Genomic DNA, 13636 nt, shown 5'->3' on the forward strand with positions numbered 1-13636 from the left:
TCTGATCTGACAAAAGAGACTTAACACACTCTTTTGACTAAATACGTTGCTGTTTTCAAGTTGTCACCCAACAATCAGAGCACTCAGCAGAAGATAACAGGCCAGAACAGTACACATTTGTATATAAGTAGTTACATCTGAAATAACAGGAGATCCACAAATGATTTCTCAGTCTGAAAACTTTCTGTAATTAAACATCTGTCAAAAAGCTGCATGTTTGGTTTGAGTATTATCCTCTAATACTGACTGTACCAGATGCAAGCAATGATTTTAACAACACATGAAAGCATCAGGGAACAAAATCTTTTGAAATTAACACTAAACACATTGAGACCTGCATTATACCAGTTAAAAACTCTGAGATTATCAGTTTATTTTGTTACAGGGAAATAATATACAATGTGGGTTTACTCGAGATTGATGGCATTCTTTTAATGTGGCTTCAGTCTATACATTTGGAGTGCATTAATCTAAGCTCTCTTTTCATATTGTCTGTGATCAATCAAAATATATTTCATTGTTTACTGATTTCTTTGTGATTCCCTGTTTCTGATCCTCAGATAAAAGCAAGAAGATGATGCCTCATCCCTCAATAAAATTTCATTCACATAAACAGATATTCTCCCCAAGTTCTAGAGTACACTCAAATCCTCTGATGGAGGAGACTGGAACCCCAAACATACACACATATAGACTGCTGAATATTAAAAATAACTTGCATAAGAATAGTTTTTCTGTATGCCCAAGTCCACCAGTCTGAACTGTTAAGATGCAACTCCTTCTGTGGATTTGATTTAACAGGCTGTAGCCAGTCACTTCAGACTGGTGGGCTCAAGATGCAAAAAACATCTTTTAGGGTAAAATTCTGCTTTTTCATGACATGATCACAAATATCCTCATCTCTGAGACAATCACTCTATTTTATTATATAATGTAGAAAACTCATATTGGGCTATATTATGCTACTGATTTATGAGCAGAATTGAACTGATATTACTGGAGAGTTTTGCCTAGAAATCTTTAGCACATTGTAGGCAAGTCATAGATAATTGAATGGAAACAAAATAATCTCCATCATTGTCCATTCCCCTTCACATCTTAAAAATCCAAAGCCATGATCCTTTAAGCACTTATGTTTGTCAATAACTTTACATCCAGGAGCAATTCCAATGAAATCAATGGGATTAAACCATATGTAAAGTTATACACTAGCTTACATGCTTGCAGGATTTGGGCCCTGATTACGCCCTATTGATGTCAGTGGAGGTTGCTTGCATGTAACTCAGTGTAAAATTGGGCTCCAAATATTCCAGTTAAGAATTATTTTGATCAAAATGAGCTTTTCCCTCAGATGTATTGCTGTAACTCATCTTCTAAATGACTGAAAATAAAATGTTAAAAATCTTTTTCAAATCATCCATATTCAAAATGACTGTAGCATTAAAATAAGTGATAGTGTAAAGGCAGGGAAATATATATATATATATATATATATATATATATATATATATATATATATATATATATATATATATATATATATTCATTTCTTCTAATTGATGGGATGTCACACCGCACATTGTGGAAATACTGTATCTATATTATCCCACCACACATTTCTTGGAATAAAAATTCTGACTGTGAAAAGGCCTTAATATATAACTCCAGGATAAGCCTTCATAGTCTATTCAAAATCAACAGAGATGAGAAAAGCACCACCGAATTTTCCAACACAAAACAAAATGGAAACATTTGTATGTTAGTAGTGCTTACTCCTTAGTTATTCTCACTGAGGTATCAGGGCTTCCTTATCTGTTTCGTTGGTGTTTTCTTTTTCTTTTCCTAGATTCATATAAAGGAAATTCAATGAAGGGAAACCGTTGCCCTTGCTGTTCGTTCTTTGCTCGTGTTATGTTCGTGGTTTCCCTTTTCTCCGAGAGCCCCAGGTAATGCAATACATTCAACAGACTAGATTGTGATTTAGACTATATGCTTGCACAGGAGAGCAATGGGGAGTTTAAGATTATTTTTAATTTTATTAATATTTTTAAATGTTAAAAATCAAAATGAAATATTTTGGAGTGAAAAATATTTTGTTCAACATGAAAAAAAAATTAAAAATTCTTTTGGAAATGCCTATGAACCAAACATCCATTATTCTTGAGAACAGAAGAAATATATACTTGAGAACAGACCATAACTGAAGGTACAGAAGTGAATTCACATCTTGTGCAAGGAGTTCTATGTGTAACCCTTAATAATAATGGCAGGGTTCTATAGGTCCTTGTCATAAATATAAAGGGAAGGGTAAACCCCTTTGAAATCCCTCCTGGCCAGGGGAAAGCTCCTCTCACCTGTAAAGGGTTAAGAAGCTAAAGGTAACCTCGCTGGCACCTGACCAAAATGACCAATGAGGAGACAAGATACTTTCAAAAGCTGGGAGGAGGGAGAGAAACAAAGGGTCTGTGTCTGTCTGTAGTCGTCTTGGCCGGGGACAGAACAGGAATGGAGTCTTAGAACTTTTAGTAAGTAATCTAGCTAGGTATGTGTTAGATTATGATTTCTTTAAATGGCTGAGAAAAGAATTGTGCTGAATAGAATAACTATTTCTGTCTGTGTATCTTTTTTGTAACTTAAGGTTTTGCCTAGAGGGGTTCTCTATGTTTTTGAATCTAATTACCCTGTAAGATATATACCATCCTGATTTTACAGGGGGGATTTCTTTATTTCTATTTACTTCTATTTTTTATTAAAAGTCTTCTTGTAAAACACTGAATGCTTTTTCATTGTTCTCAGATCCAAGGGTTTGGGTTTGTGGTCACCTATGCAAATTGGTGAGGCTTTTTATCCAACATTTCCCAGGAAAGGGGGGGTGCAAGTGTTGGGAGGATTGTTCATTGTTCTTAAGATCCAAGGGTCTGGGTCTGTAGTCACCTAGACAAATTGGTGAGGCTTTTTACCAAACCTTGTCCAGGAAGTGGGGTGCAAGGTTTTGGGAAGTATTTTGGGGGGAAGGACGCGTCCAAACAGCTCTTCCCCAGTAACCAGTATTAGTTTGGTGGTGGTAGCGGCCTGTCCAAGGTGTAATATTTTGTACCTTGGGGAAGTTTTGACCTAAGCTGGTAAAGATAAGCTTAGGAGGCTTTTCATGCAGGTCCCCACATCTGTACCCTAGAGTTCAGAGTGGGGGAGGAACCTTGACATGGTGGCACAGTGGTGGGATTAACCTGAAATCATTTTGAGATCCAGTTGAGATTTTTTGAACTAGAAATACAGATTTTAAAAAGGAATTTTTAGGAAGTCCAGAAGGCAGCTTTGAAACTGAAAGCAGCTTGGTTTCTCTCTGCTTTGTGGCCAAGCAGAGACAAAAGGGGATTATCTTGTGAATTGCAGGTTTTCTTTGCCTGGAGGCAGGGTACTTAACTCCTGCAGGGAAATTCACAGTCTTCCAACCCAGAGGTTTTTTTTTTTTTCTTTTCTTCCTAAAAGTAAATAGGGGGTGTGTGCTCTACCCATTTGCCTGGAGACAAAAGTGGCAGGGTTTTTTTTAGGATTTTGATTTTTTTTTTGTTTTACAAGGAGCACAGGTTTGAAAAGAAATTTTTTTTTCTTCTTTGGGCTGGGTAAGCAGGTTTCCAAGTAGTTGGAGGTTTTTTGCTTTAATTTGGGCCCAGAGCAGAGACAAGGGAATTGTCTTTTTCTGTAGGCTGACAATCACTATCAGAGAATAGGTATTCTATTCCAGCACAGCAAAATTTTACAGCCAAGTTTTGTTTGTTTATTTCTAAACCTCGGGTGTAAAGTTAGTTAAAAACAGAGAGGTTAGAATGGCCAAATCCTCAGCTCGACTACAGCTGGAATTAGCCAAATTTCAGGCTGAGGAAAAACAAAGGGAACATGAAAGACAGATAGAACTCATGCGGCTGAAGGAGGAGGAGAAGGAAAAAGAGAGGAAGCATGTGGAGGAGATGGAGAGGATAAAGGCCCAGCAGAATATACCAACAAACCCTAGCAATCCTTCTCCAGGTACCACTTCCCATCCCAGAAAGTTCCCCACCTACAAGGCAGGTGATGATACTGAGGCCTTCTTAGAAAACTTCGAAAGGGCCTGCCTTGGGTACAACATCTCTACTGACCAATACATGGTAGAGCTGAGGCCGCAGCTCAGTGGACCCTTAGCTGAGGTGGCAGCTGAAATGCCTAAAGAACACATGAACAAGTATGAACTGTTTAAATCCAAGGCGAGAGTCAGAATGGGGATAACACCTGAGCAGTCTCGTCGGAGGTTCAGAGCCCTAAGGTGGAAACCAGACATGTCATTTACCCGACATGCCTACCACATTGTAAAACATTGGGATGCCTGGATATCAGGAGCAAGTGTTGAATCTCCAGTAAATTTGCCCTTCCTAATGCAAATGGAACAATTCTTAGAGGGTGTTCCTGAGGAAATAGAAAGATACATCCTAGATGGGAAACCCAAAACTGTAATTGAGGCAGGAGAGATTGGAGCCAGATGGGTGGAGGTGGCAGAGAAGAAGAAAACTGGTCGCAGTTGGAGCGGAGACCAGAAGGGACCACCCCAGACCACACCCTATTACCGGGGGCCGCCCAAAGCCCCACCTACCTCCCAAAGAACCCTCCAGACCCCTTATCGTCCCACCACCCCGTTCTCCAGCAACCCTCCTCGCCCCAGTGACCCGTCAGCTGGACGATGTTTTAAGTGTAACGAGCTGGGGCATGTAAAGGCCAACTGCCCCAAGAACCCCAACAGATTACAGTTCATTGCACCGGAATCACACCAGAGGTCCACAGGCCCAGATACCTCCCAGATACCCTTGGAGCGGAGGGAAACTGTGAGTGTGGGTGGGAAGAAGGTCACCGCGTGGAGGGACACCGGAGCACAAGTGTCAGCTATCCATGCTTCCTTAGTGGACCCCAATTTAATCAACCCAGAGATCCAAGTGACGATTCAACCCTTCAAGTCCAACTCTTTCAATTTGCCTACAGCCAAGTTGCCTGTCCAGTACAAGGGCTGGTCAGGAATGTGGACTTTTGCAGTCTATGATGATTATTCCATCCCCATGCTGTTGGGGGAAGACTTGGCCAATCATGTGAAGCAGGCCAAGAGGGTGGGAATGGTCACCCGCAACCAGGCTAAACAAGCCGTGAGGCCTAGCTCTGTTCCGGAAACTTCTATCAGGACCCAGTCAGAGGTGATGGAACTGGACCCCAGGCCAATGTCTGCAACAGCAGTAGTGGATCCAGTCCCAGAGACCCAGACGGAACCAGTCCCAGAACCGGAACCAGCCAAACAACCAACACCAGACCCCGTGTCAGCCCTGAATCCAGTACTTGCAACCTCAACACCAGAGGGCCCCACCGAACCTGAACTGGCAGCAGCCGATAACCCTACACAAGAGGCTCAGCCGGAGCCTGAATCCCAACATAGTGCACCAGCGGAGAGCGGTTCACAGTCAACAGAAACAGCTCCATCCCCTATATCGCTTCCAGAGGGACCAAGCCTAGGTCCACAATCCCATGAGGAACTGATGTCTCCAGCATCAAGGGAACAGTTCCAGACCGAACAGGAAGCAGATGAAAGCCTCCAGAGAGCGTGGATGGCGGCACGGAGCAACCCACCGCCTCTCAGCTCTTCTAATCGATCCAGGTTTGTTGTAGAAAGAGGACTTTTATACAAGGAAACTCTTTCTGGTGGACACCAGGAAGACTGGCATCCTCAGAGACAGTTGGTAGTTCCAACTAAATACCGGGCCAAGCTCTTGAGCTTAGCCCATGATCACCCTAGTGGCCATGCTGGGGTGAACAGGACCAAAGACCGTTTGGGGGGGTCATTCCACTGGGAGGGAATGGGCAAGGATGTTTCTACCTATGTCCAGTCTTGTGAGGTGTGCCAAAGAGTGGGAAAACCCCAAGACCAGGTCAAAGCTCCTCTCCAGCCACTCCCCATCATTGAAGTTCCATTTCAGCGAGTAGCTGTGGATATTCTGGGTCCTTTTCCGAAAAAGACACCCAGAGGAAAGCAGTACGTACTGACTTTCATGGATTTTGCCACCCGATGGCCGGAAGCAGTAGCTCTAAGCAACACCAGGGCTAAAAGTGTGTGCCAGGCACTAGCAGACATTTTTGCCAGGGTAGGTTGGCCCTCCGACATCCTCACAGATGCAGGGACTAATTTCCTGGCAGGAACTATGAAAAACCTTTGGGAAGCTCATGGGGTAAATCACTTGGTTGCCACTCCTTACCATCATCAAACAAATGGCATGGTGGAGAAGTTTAATGGAACTTTGGGGGCCATGATACGTAAATTCGTAAATGAGCACTCCAATGATTGGGACCTAGTATTGCAGCAGTTGCTCTTTGCCTACAGAGCTGTACCACATCCCAGTTTAGGGTTTTCCCCATTTGAACTTGTATATGGCCGTGAGGTTAAGGGGCCATTGCAGTTGGTGAAGCAGCAATGGGAGGGATTTACACCTTCTCCAGGAACTAACATTCTGGACTTTGTAACCAACCTACAAAACACCCTCCGAACCTCTTTAGCCCTTGCTAGAGAAAACTTACAGGATGCTCAAAAAGAGCAAAAAGCCTGGTATGATAAACATGCCAGAGAGCGTTCCTTCAAAGTAGGAGACCAGGTCATGGTCTTAAAGGCGCTCCAGGCCCATAAAATGGAAGCATCGTGGGAAGGGCCATTCGTGGTCCAGGAGCGCCTGGGAGCTGTTAATTATCTCATAGCATTCCCCACCTCCAACCGAAAGCCTAAGGTGTATCATATTAATTCTCTAAAGCCCTTTTATTCCAGAGAATTAAAGGTTTGTCAGTTTACAGCCCAGGGAGGAGACGACGCTGAGTGGCCTGAAGGTGTCTACTACGAAGGGAAATGTGCTGGTGGTGTGGAAGAGGTGAACCTCTCCATGACCCTTGGGCGTATGCAGCGACAGCAGATCCAGGAGCTGTGCACTAGCTACGCGCCAACGTTCTCAGCCACCCCAGGACTGACTGAACGGGCATACCACTCCATTGACACAGGTAATGCTCACCCAATTAGGGTCCAACCTTACCGGGTGTCTCCTCAAGCTAAAACTGCTATAGAACGGGAGATCCAGGATATGTTACAGATGGGTGTAATCCGCCCCTCTGAAAGTGCATGGGCATCTCCAGTGGTTCTAGTTCCCAAACCAGATGGGGAAATACGTTTTGCGTGGACTACCGTAAGCTAAATGCTGTAACTCGCCCAGACAACTATCCCATGCCACGCACAGATGAACTATTAGAGAAACTGGGAAGGGCCCAGTTCATCTCTACCTTGGACTTAACCAAGGGGTACTGGCAGGTACCGCTAGATGAATCTGCCAAGGAAAGGTCAGCCTTCATCACACATCTCAGGCTGTATGAATTTAATGTACTCCCTTTCGGGCTGCGAAATGCACCCGCCACTTTCCAAAGACTTGTAGATGGTCTCCTAGCGGGATTAGGAGAATATGCAGTCGCCTACCTTGACGATGTGGCCATATTTTCGGATTCCTGGGCAGACCACCTGGAACATCTACAAAAAGTCCTTGAGCGCATAAGGGAGGCAGGACTAACTGTTAAGGCTAAGAAGTGTCAAATAGGCCTAAACAGAGTGACTTACCTTGGACACCAGGTGGGTCAAGGAACTATCAGCCCCCTACAGGCCAAAGTGGATGCTATCCAAAAGTGGCCTGTCCCAAAGTCAAAAAAACAGGTTCAATCCTTCTTAGGCTTGGCCGGTTATTACAGACGATTTGTACCGCACTACAGCCAAATCGCTGCCCCACTGACAGACCTAACCAAAAAGAAACAGCCAAATGCTGTTCAGTGGACCAGAAAGTGTCAGAAGGCCTTTAACAAGCTTAAAGCGACACTCATGTCTGACCCTGTACTAAGGGCCCCAGACTTTGACAAACCGTTCCTAGTAACCACAGATGCATCCGAGCGTGGTGTGGGAGCAGTTTTAATGCAGAAAGGACCTGATCAAGAATTCCACCCTGTAGTGTTTCTCAGCAAAAAACTGTCTGAGAGGGAAAGCAACTGGTCAGTCACTGAAAAAGAATGTTATGCCATTGTCTACGCTCTGGAAAAGCTACGCCCATATGTTTGGGGACGGCGTTTCCACCTGCAAACCGACCATGCTGCACTAAAGTGGCTTCACACCGTCAAAGAAACTAACAAAAAACTTCTTTGGTGGAGTTTAGCTCTCCAAGATTTTGATTTCGACATCCAACACATCTCAGGAGCTTCTAACAAAGTGGCTGATGCACTCTCCCGTGAAAGTTTCCCAGAATCAACTGGTTAAAATCGTCCTTGAGATGTGGAAAATATTGTTAGTCTTTATGTACTTGGTAGTATATTTAGAGATGCATGTGTCTTATTAACTCTGTTTTCCTAGAGCTCCAGGAAGAAATCCCAGCCAGTGTTTCACCCTAGCTGAGATTTGGGGGGCGTGTCATAAATATAAAGGGAAGGGTAAACCCCTTTGAAATCCCTCCTGGCCAGGGGAAAGCTCCTCTCACCTGTAAAGGGTTAAGAAGCTAAAGGTAACCTCGCTGGCACCTGACCAAAATGACCAATGAGGAGACAAGATACTTTCAAAAGCTGGGAGGAGGGAGAGAAACAAAGGGTCTGTGTCTGTCTGTAGTCGTCTTGGCCGGGGACAGAACAGGAATGGAGTCTTAGAACTTTTAGTAAGTAATCTAGCTAGGTATGTGTTAGATTATGATTTCTTTAAATGGCTGAGAAAAGAATTGTGCTGAATAGAATAACTATTTCTGTCTGTGTATCTTTTTTGTAACTTAAGGTTTTGCCTAGAGGGGTTCTCTATGTTTTTGAATCTAATTACCCTGTAAGATATATACCATCCTGATTTTACAGGGGGGATTTCTTTATTTCTATTTACTTCTATTTTTTATTAAAAGTCTTCTTGTAAAACACTGAATGCTTTTTCATTGTTCTCAGATCCAAGGGTTTGGGTTTGTGGTCACCTATGCAAATTGGTGAGGCTTTTTATCCAACATTTCCCAGGAAAGGGGGGGTGCAAGTGTTGGGAGGATTGTTCATTGTTCTTAAGATCCAAGGGTCTGGGTCTGTAGTCACCTAGACAAATTGGTGAGGCTTTTTACCAAACCTTGTCCAGGAAGTGGGGTGCAAGGTTTTGGGAAGTATTTTGGGGGGAAGGACGCGTCCAAACAGCTCTTCCCCAGTAACCAGTATTAGTTTGGTGGTGGTAGCGGCCTGTCCAAGGTGTAATATTTTGTACCTTGGGGAAGTTTTGACCTAAGCTGGTAAAGATAAGCTTAGGAGGTTTTTCATGCAGGTCCCCACATCTGTACCCTAGAGTTCAGAGTGGGGGAGGAACCTTGACAGTCCTGCACCTACACATTCCCCTATCAGTGTAAGGAAAGGGATGGGGAGAGAGCAAAGAGGGATGTGGGGAGAGCATATTGGAGCTCTGCTCTGCTACACCAATTATCCACTGACATGGGGCCCGGTCTGCAAAGCAGAACTGCAAAGCAGCAGTTCTAAGTGACATCAGGGCTGGTGATGGCCCTCAAAATCGTGGAGTTGTATCCAGGTCCTTCCCTGTCCCTCTCCTGCCCTAAATGGAGTTGTGGCGCAGTACAGCATCCAACCCTTAATCCTAATTCTTCTGTAACCAGTACAGCCTTTGCCTGACCATCAGCTGGTATAAATTGGCATAGCACCCTTGACTTTAATGAAGTTATGCCACTTTACACCACTTCAGGAACTGGCTCTTTATTTCTCTCTCTTATGTAGACCTGTTCAGATCTGAAATCAGCTGCAGAGGGGAAAGGCTCCAGCAGCTGAGGGGCTGCAGAACACTACATGGCTAAAAATAGCAGTATAGATGGAGAGGCACATCTTGAGCGAGTAGAGAGCATGTAGGGTATGTACTCGGGTATATACCCAGACCTTTCAGACATGTCTGTACTATACTCAGCTAAACCGGGCCTCACCAACTACACTGCAACTTAAGCCCAGGTATGTTTGAGTACCTACCCTACACACAGCTGAACGAAGCATGACATACAGAATTAGCCTTAGATTCAAAACTCATCTGTTTTGTTAAAACATTTGAAGGAATCCCTTCTAATATTCTTTTGGAAAACTACAGAAGATTTAAAAAAAATTCAGCTTCAGATCTGTAGGAGACTAGGCAGAGAAAGAGAAATTGGGTTAAGGAGAGAGGTAGGAAAGGAAAGAAAAGAAAACCGAGGGCAGAAGAAAGCGAACAGGGAGAGAACTCTCTCTTCTTCCTCATGCTAATATCTTTTTTCCCCCCTGTTCAACCTTCTACCCTTTCCTATATCCATGTTTACATACATTCAGCAATGGATAACTACTGTTCCCTAGAACTAATTGACCAACCCCTGTTCTCCTGAATTAGTCCTCTACAAGCAGTACTTAGTGTCAATGACTGTCAGCCTGGGCTGCTTCTGGAGATGTCAGTTAACACAATATTCCTCTCCTTGGAGTTTAGAAACTTCAGATACTTGTATTTCATTAGATTACACTGTATCTTTTATGAACCCCATCTTTCTTGTCATTTGGCCAAGCTATATATATTTAGGGTTTTTTTATATTTCCTAAACATTTATCATTTTTTTCTGGATCCTCTCCAAGTTTTATCATCTACAGTACTAACATTCATGTGTCTAGCATGAAATACAATATCGTAAAGTTAGTTTGTGTGTGTGTGTGTGTACCTTCCTCTTGGAAGTAGGTCTTTGCAAAGAGAAGAATCTCTACAAAATCTCTCTCCAGTTTTAGGGTAATGTGTTCATTTAGGACCCTGCACAAAAATAAAATACATTTACACAGGAGCATTTAAAAATATAATGTCAAAGAGATGGGCATCCTGGAAACACAAAACTACAGCAGATTTTGATTGACTGCATTCTACACTGAAGGGATAATATTGAAAAGGGAGGCTGCCATCTGATGATGAAAATCTTCTGCCATTTAGCTTACTAAAATGAAACCTACTAAAGAGAGATTATACAGACTTTCAAACCCCCTGGACAGGTTGTCAAATCCCAGTCCCCTATTTTGGATTCACCTCTGAGAGGGATTGAGGCCCCTCGTCCTTCATTTTCATTTCAAAATCTGTAGCTGGGAACAGACAAGGAAGTGCAGTACAAACAGGCATCCCAACGAACCACACAAAGAGCCCAGTGCCCATCCGAAAGAGCCCACACAAAGAGCCTCAGTGACATCACTAAAACCCTTTTCAACATTCCCACATGAATAAATGTTTTCTTTTCACTTGCAGGCTGTCAGCTGGGAGAAGGAAACCACTTGGAACACTGGCTGATCTGCGTTGAGATCACTCAGCATGTGGTTCCTGGGGCACATTTGGGACTTGGGGGCACATGCAGTTTTTATAGCATTCACTAGTGTGACTAGAACTCCTCATGCATTGTTTAGACCCAGGCAAAGCTAATGGGGTGCTATTTATCCACCTGATGCCTGGTACACATAAGGCAACACTGTGTTCTGCCATTGCTTTGTGGTTATTATGAACTAGGTTGTGGCTTAGCCTTATTCAGCTGTGGATGGGTAATAAAACTCCTCACACCCCTATATGGACTACCTGGTTTTCTGCTTCCAGCAAAAGGCAGAAACAGGCTATGTAAAACTGCTGCTTCCCTCTCCCTCACATAAGTGGGAAAGGGAGTGGGTGGCAAATGTGGTATCAGGGGCTGTGCAGCTTAGTGCTGAGCTTCCAGACAGAGTGTGTGGGGTGAAGAATGGGTAGACATGGCTTGGCCCTGCTGCACTGGCCAGCACAGCTGAGCTGTGGGTGCAGGAGAAGTAATCTGTTACTAGCAGTAGAGAAATTTTGCATACAAAGATGGGGAATTAGGAAACAAATCTTCTCCCCCATATTAATGTGAGACAACCCCAAGCTCTTGTACACAAGATCCTCCACCAAGTTTTCCACGTTGTCCTTTCCCAGATTTCCACTGTGCCTGTTCCGCTCCCAGCACCCCAGTTTCCCCCTCTTCTTAAAATATCACAGCTTCCCTCCCAAATGACATCTGTCTCTGTCCTCAATTCACATGATTCCCTTTTCTGTAGTCTCCCCTGCATCTGTTATTCCTCTTCCTAGCTTTTCTCTGTCTCCAAGGCTTCCCCCAGTCTCTCTTGCCCCTACAACTTTCTCCTGACTTTCCCTGTTTGTACCCAGGTTCCCCCTATCTTTCATCCATTTCCACCAACTATCACCCTCCACCCCCATAATTTCCTCTCTCCCCCTGGATCTTCAGGTTTCTTCTGTCAACACCAAGAACCTGTCAGGTGAGAGGCCAGTTGCTAGAATTTGTGCTGCGTGGTCACCTCTGCTCCCCACTCTCAGACCCCCTGAGCGAGGAGGAGATGGAGAGCAGAGCAGGGTGGGAGTGGACCTGCTGCAGAGATGAGCCCACTTCAGCCTCTCCAGTCTGCCCAGCAGGAAGACACAGCAGGCGAGAATACTGCTGACCTTAGTTGCTCAACAGCAGAAAGGAGAGCTGGCCGAGCACTGCTGCTTGAAGGACCAGCCTCACTCTGCTTTCCTGTGCCTCCTTACTTAGCCAGCCAAAAGCTGAGAGGAGAAAGTCAGTGTCCCCCTGTTCTCCAGATGAAAGCTACCCCTCCCATCTCATTATGCTGATGGTAGCTGGTAAGGGCCAGTAGCAAATTATTTCCCTTAGGAGCAGCCGAGAAAGACTTGTAACTTACAGTCAAAGTTTCTCCCTGTGGCAGCACAGCTATGCCCTGCCTTTTACACGGGGTTGTGCCCTGTAGCACAATCTATCCCTGTTGATTTAGTGTGGATAAAATACGCAGCACTGGACACAGAAATAAAGCCAGTTCCCACCCTGAAGAGCCTCACATTTTAAAAATGGAAGCGCAAAAGATGGATTGATGGGAGATCCAGAGCTGGAGATGACTTAATGGAGTTTGATTTCAGAGTGATAGCCATGTTAGTCTGTATCAGCAAAAACAATAAGGAGTCCTTGTGGCACCTTAGAGACTAACAAATTTATTTGGGCATAAGCTTTCGTGGGCTAGATGCATGGAGTGAAAATACAGGAGGAGGTATAAATACATGAAAGGATGGGGATTGCTTTACCAAGTGTGAGGTCAGTCTAATGAGATAAATCAACAGCAGGATACCAAGGGAGGAAAAATACCTTTTGAAGTGGTAAGAGAGTGGCCCATTACAGACAGTTGACAAGAAGGTGTGAGTAACAGTAGGGAGAAATTAGAAATTCCTCTCCTTATCTCTGCTGGGTTATTTACCCTTGCAGCCAGATTCTGACCTTTGGTAATTAGTAAGTATTATTTATGTCCTATCTTGTGCAATCAACTAGAATAGCAAATATAAGAAAAAAATATGAAAATAAAATAAAAATGCTGCATTACAAAAAGTACTTTGTTTAGTCATTTTGAAAAGTGTAGCTTAGTTTTAATTACCTAGAATACTTCTTAGTATACTGCTAAATGTGCTATATTGTAAATTTTCTGTAAGTAATAACTTATATTAAAACTTACATTACTTAATGATTAATTAACTCTTATTCATGTGTCT

This window comes from Lepidochelys olivacea, assembly GCF_965140295.1.
Source record: "Lepidochelys olivacea isolate rLepOli2 genome assembly, chromosome: 4".
Taxonomy (NCBI): domain Eukaryota; kingdom Metazoa; phylum Chordata; order Testudines; family Cheloniidae; genus Lepidochelys; species Lepidochelys olivacea.